The following is an 11,594-nucleotide window of genomic DNA, read 5'->3' as shown; positions in this document are numbered from 1 at the left end:
CTGAGTGGAGTGGGGGGTGTTGGGGTAATATCACCGCGCTCATGTCTGAGTGGAGTGGGGGGTGTTGGGGTAATACCTCCGCGCTCATGTCTGAGTGGAGGGGGGGGTGTTGGGGTAATACCTCCGCGCTCATGTCTGAGTGGAGTGGGGGGTGTTGGGGTAATACCTCCATGCTCATGTCTGAGTGGAGTGGGGGGTGTTGGGGTAATACCTCCGCGCTCATGTCTGAGTGGAGTGGGGGGTGTTGGGGTAATACCCCGCGCTCATGTCTGAGTGGGGGAGGGGTTGTGGGGGTAATACCCCGCGCTCATGTCTGAGTGGAATGGGGGGTGTTGGGGTAATACCGCCGCGCTCATGTCTGAGTGGGGGGGGGGGGGTGTTGGGGTAATACCCCGCGCTCATGTCTGAGTGGAGTGGGGGGTGTTGGGGTAATACCCCGCGCTCATGTCTGAGTGGAGTGGGGGGTGTTGGGGTAATACCGCCGCGCTCATGTCTGAGTGGAGGGTGTTGGGGTAATACCGCCGCGTTCATGTCTGAGTGGAGGGGGGGGGGGGTGTTGGGGTAATACCGCCGCGCTCATGTCTGAGTGGAGGGGGGGGGGAGGTGTTGGGGTAATACCACCGCGCTCATGTCTGAGTGGAGTGGGGGGTGTTGGGGTAATACCACCGCGCTCATGTCTGAGTGGAGTGGGGGGTGTTGGGGTAATACCGCCGCGCTCATGTCTGAGTGGAGTGGGGGGTGTTGGGGTAATACCACCGCGCTCATGTCTGAGTGGAGTGGGGGGTGTTGGGGTAATATCTCTGCGCTCATGTCTGAGTGGAGAGGGGGGTGTTGGGGTAATACCTCCGCACCCATGTCTGAGTGGAGTGGGGGGTGTTGGGGTAATACCTCCGCTCTCATGTCTGAGTGGAGTGGGGGGTGTTGGGGTAATACCTCCGCGCTCATGTCTGAGTGGAGTGGGGGGTGTTGGGGTAATACCGCCGCGCTCATGTCTGAGTGGAGTGGGGGGGTGTTGGGGTAATACCTCCGCGCTCATGTCTGAGTGGAGTGGGGGGTGTTGGGGTAATACTGCCACGCTCATGTCTGAGTGGGGGAGGGGTGTTGGGGTAATACCTCCGCGCTCATGTCTGAGTGGAGTGGGGGGTGTTGGGGTAATACCGCCGCGCTCATGTCTGAGTGGAGTGGGGGGTGTTGGGGTAATACCTCCGCGCTCATGTCTGAGTGGAGTGGGGGGTGTTGGGGTAATACCTCCGCGCTCATGTCTGAGTGGAGTGGGGGGTGTTGGGGTAATATCGCCGCGCTCATGTCTGAGTGGAGGGTGTTGGGGTAATCCCGCCGCGCTCATGTCTGAGTGGAGTGGGGGGTGTTGGGGTAATACCGCCGCGCTCATGTCTGAGTGGAGTGGGGGGTGTTGGGGTAATACCTCCGCGCTCATGTCTGAGTGGAGTGGGGGGTGTTGGGGTAATACCTCCGCGCTCATGTCTGAGTGGAGTGGGGGGTGTTGGGGTAATACCGCCGCGCTCATGTCTGAGTGGAGTGGGGGGGTGTTGGGGTAATACCTCCGCGCTCATGTCTGAGTGGAGTGGGGGGTGTTGGGGTAATACTGCCACGCTCATGTCTGAGTGGGGGAGGGGTGTTGGGGTAATACCTCCGCGCTCATGTCTGAGTGGAGTGGGGGGTGTTGGGGTAATACCGCCGCGCTCATGTCTGAGTGGAGTGGGGGGTGTTGGCGTAATACCTCCGCGCTCATGTCTGAGTGGAGTGGGGGGTGTTGGGGTAATACCTCCGCGCTCATGTCTGAGTGGAGTGGGGGGTGTTGGGGTAATATCGCCGCGCTCATGTCTGAGTGGAGGGTGTTGGGGTAATCCCGCCGCGCTCATGTCTGAGTGGAGTGGGGGGTGTTGGGGTAATACCACCGCGCTCATGTCTGAGTGGGGGAGGGGTGTTGGGGTAATACCTCCGCGCTCATGTCTGAGTGGAGTGGGGGGTGTTGGGGTAATACCCCGCGCTCATGTCTGAGTGGGGGAGGGGTGTTGGGGTAATACCTCCGCGCTCATGTCTGAGTGGAGTGGGGGGTGTTGGGGTAATACCTCCGCGCTCATGTCTGAGTGGAGTGGGGGGTGTTAGAGTAATACCTCCGCGCTCATGTCTGAGTGGAGTGGGGGGGGAGGGGTAATACCGCCGTGCTCATGTCTGAGTGGAGTGGGGGGTGTTGGGGTAATACCACCGCGCTCATGTCTGAGTGGAGTGGGGGGTGTTGGGGTAATACCGCCGCGCTCATGTCTGAGTGGAGTGGGGGGTGTTGGGGTAATACCACCGCGCTCATGTCTGAGTGGAGTGGGGGGTGTTGGGGTAATATCTCTGCGCTCATGTCTGAGTGGAGTGGGGGGTGTTGGGGTAATACCGCCGCGCTCATGTCTGAGTGGAGGGTGTTGGGGTAATACCGCCGCGCTCATGTCTGAGTGGAGTGGGGGGTGTTGGGGTAATACCACCGCGCTCATGTCTGAGTGGAGAGGGGGGTGTTGGGGTAATACCTCCGCGCTCATGTCTGAGTGGAGTGGGGGGTGTTGGGGTAATACCTCCGCGCTCATGTCTGAGTGGAGAGGGGGGTGTTGGGGTAATACCTCCGCGCTCATGTCTGAGTGGAGTGGGGGGTGTTGGGGTAATACCTCCGCGCTCATGTCTGAGTGGAGTGGGGGGTGTTAGAGTAATACCTCCGCGCTCATGTCTGAGTGGAGTGGGGGGGAGGGGTAATACCGCCGCGCTCATGTCTGAGTGGAGTGGGGGGTGTTGGGGTAATACCTCCGCGCTCATGTCTGAGTGGAGTGGGGGGTGTTGGGGTAATACCGCCGCGCTCATGTCTGAGTGGAGGGTGTTGGGGTAATACCGCCGCGCTCATGTCTGAGTGGAGGGGGGGGGGTGTTGGGGTAATACCGCCGCGCTCATGTCTGAGTGGAGGGGGGGGGAGGTGTTGGGGTAATACCACCGCGCTCATGTCTGAGTGGAGTGGGGGGTGTTGGGGTAATACCACCGCGCTCATGTCTGAGTGGAGTGGGGGGTGTTGGGGTAATACCGCCGCGCTCATGTATGAGTGGAGTGGGGGGTGTTTGGGTAATACCACCGCGTTTATGTCTGAGTGGAGTGGGGGGTGTTGGGGTAATATCTCTGCGCTCATGTCTGAGTGGAGTGGGGGGTGTTGGGGTAATATCACCGCGCTCATGTCTGAGTGGAGTGGGGGGTGTTGGGGTAATACCTCCGCGCTCATGTCTGAGTGGAGTGGGGGGTGTTGGGGTAATACCTCCGCGCTCATGTCTGAGTGGAGTGGGGGGAGGGGTAATACCTCCGCGCTCATGTCTGAGTGGAGTGGGGGGTGTTGGGGTAATACCTCCGCGCTCATGTCTGAGTGGAGTGGGGGGTGTTGGGGTAATACCTCCGCGCTCATGTCTGAGTGGAGTGGGGGGTGTTGGGGTAATACCTCCGCGCTCATGTCTGAGTGGAGTGGGGGGTGTTGGGGTAATACCACCGCGCTCATGTCTGAGTGGAGTGGGGGGTGTTGGGGTAATATCTCTGCGCTCATGTCTGAGTGGAGTGGGGGGTGTTGGGGTAATACCACCGCGCTCATGTCTGAGTGGAGTGGGGGGTGTTGGGGTAATACCTCCGCGCTCATGTCTGAGTGGAGTGGGGGGTGTTGGGGTAATACCTCCGCGCTCATGTCTGAGTGGAGTGGGGGGTGTTGGGGTAATATCACCGCGCTCATGTCTGAGTGGAGTGGGGGGTGTTGGGGTAATACCTCCGCGCTCATGTCTGAGTGGAGAGGGGGGTGTTGGGGTAATACCTCCGCGCTCATGTCTGAGTGGAGTGGGGGGGAGGGGTAATACTGCCGCGCTCATGTCTGAGTGGAGTGGGGGGTGTTGGGGTAATACCTCCGCGCTCATGTCTGAGTGGAGTGGGGGGTGTTGGGGTAATACCGCCGCGCTCATGTCTGAGTGGAGTGGGGGGTGTTGGGGTAATACCTCCGCGCTCATGTCTGAGTGGAGTGGGTGGTGTTGGGGTAATACCGCAGCGCTCATGTCTGAGTGGAGGGGGGGGTGTTGGGGTAATACCTCCGCGCTCATGTCTGAGTGGGGGAGGGGTGTTGGGGTAATACCGCCGCGCTCATGTCTGAGTGGAGTGGGGGGTGTTGGGGTAATACCTCCGTGCTCATGTCTGAGTGGAGTGGGGGGTGTTGGGGTAATACCACCGCGCTCATGTCTGAGTGGAGTGGGGGGTGTTGGGGTAATACCGCCGCGCTCATGTCTGAGTGGAGTGGGGGGTGTTGGGGTAATATCTCTGCGCTCATGTCTGAGTGGAGTGGGGGGTGTTGGGGTAATACCTCCGCGCTCATGTCTGAGAGGAGGGGGGGTTGTAGGGGTAATACCGCCGCGCTCACGTCTGAGTGGGGGAGGGGTGTTGGGGTAATACCGCCGCGCTCATGTCTGAGTGGAGTGGGGGGTGTTGGGGTAATACCTCCGCGCTCATGTCTGAGTGGAGTGGGGGGTGTTGGGGTAATACCGCCGCGCTCATGTCTGAGTGGGGGGGGGGTGTTGGGGTAATACCGCCGCGCTCATGTCTGAGTGGAGGGGGGGGATGTTGGGGTAATACCTCCGCGCTCATGTCTGAGTGGAGGGGGGGGTGTTGGGGTAATACCACCGCGCTCATGTCTGAGTGGAGTGGGGGGTGTTGGGGTAATACCGCCGCGCTCATGTCTGAGTGGAGTGGGGGGTGTTGGGGTAATACCACCGCGCTCATGTCTGAGTGGAGTGGGGGGTGTTGGGGTAATATCTCTGCGCTCATGTCTGAGTGGATTGGGGGGTGTTGGGGAAATACCTCCGCACCCATGTCTGAGTGGAGTGGGGGGTGTTGGGGTAATACCACCGCGCTCATGTCTGAGTGGAGTGGGGGGTGTTGGGGTAATATCTCTGCGCTCATGTCTGAGTGGAGTGGGGGGTGTTGGGGTAATACCTCCGCGCTCATGTCTGATTGGAGTGGGGGGTGTTGGGGTAATACCACCGCGCTCATGTCTGAGTGGAGTGGGGGGTGTTGGGGTAATACCTCCGCGCTCATGTCTGAGTGGAGTGGGGGGTGTTGGGGTAATACCTCCGCGCTCATGTCTGAGTGGAGTGGGGGGGAGGGGTAATACCGCCGCGCTCATGTCTGAGTGGAGTGGGGGGGAGGGGTAATACCTCCGCGCTCATGTCTGAGTGGAGGGGGGGGGTGTTGGGGGTAATACCTCCGCGCTCATGTCTGAGTGGAGTGGGGGGTGTTGGGGTAATACCTCCGCGCTCATGTCTGAGTGGAGTGGGGGGTGTTGGGGTAATACCGCCGCGCTCATGTCTGAGTGGAGGGTGTTGGGGTAATACCGCCGCGCTCATGTCTGAGTGGAGGGGGGGGGGGTGTTTGGGTAATACCGCCGCGCTCATGTCTGAGTGGAGGGGGGGGGAGGTGTTGGGGTAATACCACCGCGCTCATGTCTGAGTGGAGTGGGGGGTGTTGGGGTAATACCACCGCGCTCATGTCTGAGTGGAGTGGGGGGTGTTGGGGTAATACAACCGCGCTCATGTCTGAGTGGAGTGGGGGGTGTTGGGGTAATATCTCTGCGCTCATGTCTGAGTGGAGTGGGGGGTGTTGGGGTAATATCACCGCGCTCATGTCTGAGTGGAGTGGGGGGGTGTTGGGGTAATACCTCCGCGCTCATGTCTGAGTGGAGTGGGGGGTGTTGGGGTAATACCTCCGCGCTCATGTCTGAGTGGAGTGGGGGGGAGGGGTAATACCGCCGCGCTCATGTGTGAGTGGAGTGGGGGTTGTTGGGGGTAATACCTCCGCGCTCATGTCTGAGTGGAGTGGGGGGTGTTGGGGTAATACCTCCGCGCTCATGTCTGAGTGGAGTGGGGGGTGTTGGGGTAATACCTCCGCGCTCATGTCTGAGTGGAGTGGGGGGTGTTGGGGTAATACCTCCGCGCTCATGTCTGAGTGGAGTGGGGGGTGTTGGGGTAATACCACCGCGCTCATGTCTGAGTGGAGTGGGGGGTGTTGGGGTAATATCTCTGCGCTCATGTCTGAGTGGAGTGGGGGGTGTTGGGGTAATACCACCGCGCTCATGTCTGAGTGGAGTGGGGGGTGTTGGGGTAATACCTCCGCGCTCATGTCTGAGTGGAGTGGGGGGTGTTGGGGTAATATCACCGCGCTCATGTCTGAGTGGAGTAAGGAGTGTTGGGGTAATACCTCCGCGCTCATGTCTGAGTGGAGAGGGGGGTGTTGGGGTAATACCTCCGCGCTCATGTCTGAGTGGAGTGGGGGGGAGGGGTAATACTGCCGCGCTCATGTCTGAGTGGAGTGGGGGGTGTTGGGGTAATACCTCCGCGCTCATGTCTGAGTGGAGTGGGGGGTGTTGGGGTAATACCGCCGCGCTCATGTCTGAGTGGAGTGGGGGGTGTTGGGGTAATACCTCCGCGCTCATGTCTGAGTGGAGTGGGGGGTGTTGGGGTAATACCGCCGTGCTCATGTCTGAGTGGAGGGGGGGGTGTTGGGGTAATACCTCCGCGCTCATGTCTGAGTGGGGGAGGGGTGTTGGGGTAATACCACCGCGCTCATGTCTGAGTGGAGTGGGGGGTGTTGGGGTAATACCTCCGTGCTCATGTCTGAGTGGAGTGGGGGGTGTTGGGGTAATACCTCCGCGCTCATGTCTGAGTGGAGTGGGGGGTGTTGGGGTAATATCTCTGCGCTCATGTCTGAGTGGAGTGGGGGGTGTTGGGGTAATACCTCCGCGCTCATGTCTGAGTGGAGGGGGGGTTGTAGGGGTAATACCGCCGCGCTCACGTCTGAGTGGGGGAGGGGTGTTGGGGTAATACCGCCGCGCTCATGTCTGAGTGGAGTGGGGGGTGTTGGGGTAATACCTCCGCGCTCATGTCTGAGTGGAGTGGGGGGTGTTGGGGTAATACCGCCGCGCTCATGTCTGAGTGGAGGGGGGGGGGTGTTGGGGTAATACCGCCGCGCTCATGTCTGAGTGGAGGGGGGGGGGTGTTGGGGTAATACCGCCGCGCTCATGTCTGAGTGGAGGGGGGGGGTGTTGGGGTAATACCACCGCGCTCATGTCTGAGTGGAGTGGGGGGTGTTGGGGTAATACCGCCGTGCTCATGTCTGAGTGGAGTGGGGGGTGTTGGGGTAATACCACCGCGCTCATGTCTGAGTGGAGTGGGGGGTGTTGGGGTAATATCTCTGCGCTCATGTCTGAGTGGATTGGGGGGTGTTGGGGAAATACCTCCGCACCCATGTCTGAGTGGAGTGGGGGGTGTTGGGGTAATACCACCGCGCTCATGTCTGAGTGGAGTGGGGGGTGTTGGGGTAATATCTCTGCGCTCATGTCTGAGTGGAGTGGGGGGTGTTGGGGTAATACCTCCGCGCTCATGTCTGATTGGAGTGGGGGGTGTTGGGGTAATACCACCGCGCTCATGTCTGAGTGGAGTGGGGGGTGTTGGGGTAATACCTCCGCGCTCATGTCTGAGTGGAGTGGGGGGTGTTGGGGTAATACCGCCGCGCTCATGTCTGAGTGGAGGGGGGGGTGTTGGGGTAATACCTCCGCGCTCATGTCTGAGTGGGGGAGGGGTGTTGGGGTAATACCGCCGCGCTCATGTCTGAGTGGAGTGGGGGGTGTTGGGGTAATACCTCCGTGCTCATGTCTGAGTGGAGTGGGGGGTGTTGGGGTAATACCTCCGCGCTCATGTCTGAGTGGAGTGGGGGGTGTTGGGGTAATATCTCTGCGCTCATGTCTGAGTGGAGTGGGGGGTGTTGGGGTAATACCTTCGCGCTCACGTCTGAGTGGGGGAGGGGTGTTGGGGTAATACCGCCGCGCTCATGTCTGAGTGGAGTGGGGGGTGTTGGGGTAATACCTCCGCGCTCATGTCTGAGTGGAGTGGGGGGTGTTGGGGTAATACCGCCGCGCTCATGTCTGAGTGGAGGGGGGGGGGTGTTGGGGTAATACCGCCGCGCTCATGTCTGAGTGGAGGGGGGGGTGTTGGGGTAATACCGCCGCGCTCATGTCTGAGTGGAGGGGGGGGTGTTGGGGTAATACCACCGCGCTCATGTCTGAGTGGAGTGGGGGGTGTTGGGGTAATACCGCCGCGCTCATGTCTGAGTGGAGTGGGGGGTGTTAGGGTAATACCACCGCGCTCATGTCTGAGTGGAGTGGGGGGGGTTGGGGTAATATCTCTGTGCTCATGTCTGAGTGGATTGGGGGGTGTTGGGGAAATACCTCCGCACCCATGTCTGAGTGGAGTGGGGGGTGTTGGGGTAATACCACCGCGCTCATGTCTGAGTGGAGTGGGGGGGTGTTGGGGTAATATCTCTGCGCTCATGTCTGAGTGGAGTGGGGGGTGTTGGGGTAATACCTCCGCGCTCATGTCTGATTGGAGTGGGGGGTGTTGGGGTAATACCACCGCGCTCATGTCTGAGTGGAGTGGGGGGTGTTGGGGTAATACCTCCGCGCTCATGTCTGAGTGGAGTGGGGGGTGTTGGGGTAATACCTCCGCGCTCATGTCTGAGTGGAGTGGGGGGGAGGGGTAATACCGCCGCGCTCATGTCTGAGTGGAGTGGGGGGGAGGGGTAATACCTCCGCGCTCATGTCTGAGTGGAGGGGGGGGTGTTGGGGTAATACCTCCGCGCTCATGTCTGAGTGGAGTGGGGGGTGTTGGGGTAATACCTCCGCGCTCATGTCTGAGTGGAGTGGGGGGTGTTGGGGTAATATCGCCGCGCTCATGTCTGAGTGGAGGGTGTTGGGGTAATACCGCCGCGCTCATGTCTGAGTGGAGGGGGGGGGGGGTGTTGGGGTAATACCGCCGCGCTCATGTCTGAGTGGAGGGGGGGGGAGGTGTTGGGGTAATACCACCGCGCTCATGTCTGAGTGGAGTGGGGGGTGTTGGGGTAATACCTCCGCGCTCATGTCTGAGTGGAGTGGGGGGGAGGGGTAATACCGCCGCGCTCATGTCTGAGTGGAGTGGGGGGGAGGGGTAATACCTCCGCGCTCATGTCTGAGTGGAGGGGGGGGTGTTGGGGTAATACCTCCGCGCTCATGTCTGAGTGGAGTGGGGGGTGTTGGGGTAATACCTCCGCGCTCATGTCTGAGTGGAGTGGGGGGTGTTGGGGTAATACCGCCGCGCTCATGTCTGAGTGGAGGGTGTTGGGGTAATACCGCCGCGCTCATGTCTGAGTGGAGGGGGGGGGGGTGTTGGGGTAATACCGCTGCGCTCATGTCTGAGTGGAGGGGGGGGAGGTGTTGGGGTAATACCACCGCGCTCATGTCTGAGTGGAGTGGGGGGTGTTGGGGTAATACCACCGCGCTCATGTCTGAGTGGAGTGGGGGGTGTTGGGGTAATACCGCCGCGCTCATGTCTGAGTGGAGTGGGGGGTGTTGGGGTAATACCACCGCGCTCATGTCTGAGTGGAGTGGGGGGTGTTGGGGTAATATCTCTGCGCCCATGTCTGAGTGGAGTGGGGGGTGTTGGGGTAATATCACCGCGCTCATGTCTGAGTGGAGTGGGGGGTGTTGGGGTAATACCTCCGCGCTCATGTCTGAGTGGAGTGGGGGGTGTTGGGGTAATACCTCCGCGCTCATGTCTGAGTGGAGTGGGGGGGAGGGGTAATACCGCCGCGCTCATGTCTGAGTGGAGTGGGGGTTGTTGGGGTAATACCTCCGCGCTCATGTCTGAGTGGAGTGGGGGCGTTGGGGTAATACCTCCGCGCTCATGTCTGAGTGGAGTGGGGGGTGTTGGGGTAATACCTCCGCGCTCATGTCTGAGTGGAGTGGGGGGTGTTGAGGTAATACCTCCGCGCTCATGTCTGAGTGGAGTGGGGGGTGTTGGGGTAATACCACCGCGCTCATGTCTGAGTGGAGTGGGGGGTGTTGGGGTAATATCTCTGCGCTCATGTCTGAGTGGAGTGGGGGGTGTTGGGGTAATACCACCGCGCTCATGTCTGAGTGGAGTGGGGGGTGTTGGGGTAATACCTCCGCGCTCATGTCTGAGTGGAGTGGGGGGTGTTGGGGTAATACCTCCGCGCTCATGTCTGAGTGGAGTGGGGGGTGTTGGGGTAATACCACCGCGCTCATGTCTGAGTGGAGTGGGGGGTGTTGGGGTAATACCTCCGCGCTCATGTCTGAGTGGAGAGGGGGGTGTTGGGGTAATACCTCCGCGCTCATGTCTGAGTGGAGTGGGGGGTGTTGGGGTAATACCTCCGCGCTCATGTCTGAGTGGAGTGGGGGGTGTTGGGGTAATACCTCCGCGCTCATGTCTGAGTGGAGTGGGGGGTGTTGGGGTAATATCTCTGCGCTCATGTCTGAGTGGAGTGGGGGGTGTTGGGGTAATATCGCCGCGCTCATGTCTGAGTGGAGGGTGTTGGGGTAATACCTCCGCGCTCATGTCTGAGTGGAGTGGGGGGTGTTGGGGTAATACCACCGCGCTCATGTCTGAGTGGAGTGGGGGGTGTTGGGGTAATACCTCCGCGCTCATGTCTGAGTGGAGAGGGGGGTGTTGGGGTAATACCTCCGCGCTCATGTCTGAGTGGAGTGGGGGGTGTTGGGGTAATACCTCCGCGCTCATGTCTGAGTGGAGTGGGGGGTGTTGGGGTAATACCTCCGCGCTCATGTCTGAGTGGAGTGGGGGGTGTTGGGGTAATATCTCTGCGCTCATGTCTGAGTGGAGTGGGGGGTGTTGGGGTAATATCGCCGCGCTCATGTCTGAGTGGAGAGGGGGGTGTTGGGGTAATACCTCCGCGCTCATGTCTGAGTGGAGTGGGGGGTGTTGGGGTAATACCTCCGCGCTCATTTCTGAGTGGAGGGGGGGTTGTAGGGGTAATACCGCCGCGCTCACGTCTGAGTGGAGTGGGGGGTGTTGGGGTAATACCTCCGCGCTCATGTCTGAGTGGAGTGGAGGGTGTTGGGGTAATACCGCCGCGCTCATGTCTGAGTGGAGTGGGGGGTGTTGGGGTAATACCTCCGCGCTCATGTCTGAGTGGAGTGGGGGGTGTTGGGGTAATACCGCCGCGCTCATGTCTGAGTGGAGTGGAGGGTGTTGGGGTAATACCTCCGCGCTCATGTCTGAGTGGAGTGGAGGGTGTTGGGGTAATACCGCCGCGCTCATGTCTGAGTGGAGTGGGGGGTGTTGGGGTAATACCTCCGCGCTCATGTCTGAGTGGAGTGGAGGGTGTTGGGGTAATACCGCCGCGCTCATGTCTGAGTGGAGTGGGGGGTGTTGGGGTAATACCTCCGCGCTCATGTCTGAGTGGAGTGGGGGGTGTTGGGGTAATACCGCCGCGCTCATGTCTGAGTGGAGGGGGGGGTGTTGGGGTAATACCGCCGCGCTCATGTCTGAGTGGAGGGGGGGGTATGTTGGGGTAATACCGCCGCGCTCATGTCTGAGTGGAGGGGGGGGGTGTTGGGGTAATATCTCTGCGCTCATGTCTGAGTGGAGTGGGGGGTGTTGGGGTAATACCGCCGCGCTCATGTCTGAGTGGAGGGGGGGGGTGTTGGGGTAATACCTCCGCGCTCATGTCTGAGTGGGGGAGGG

This window comes from Hyla sarda, unplaced genomic scaffold, assembly GCF_029499605.1.
Source record: "Hyla sarda isolate aHylSar1 unplaced genomic scaffold, aHylSar1.hap1 scaffold_491, whole genome shotgun sequence".
Lineage (NCBI taxonomy): Eukaryota > Metazoa > Chordata > Amphibia > Anura > Hylidae > Hyla > Hyla sarda.
This window is presented reverse-complemented; position numbering follows the sequence as displayed.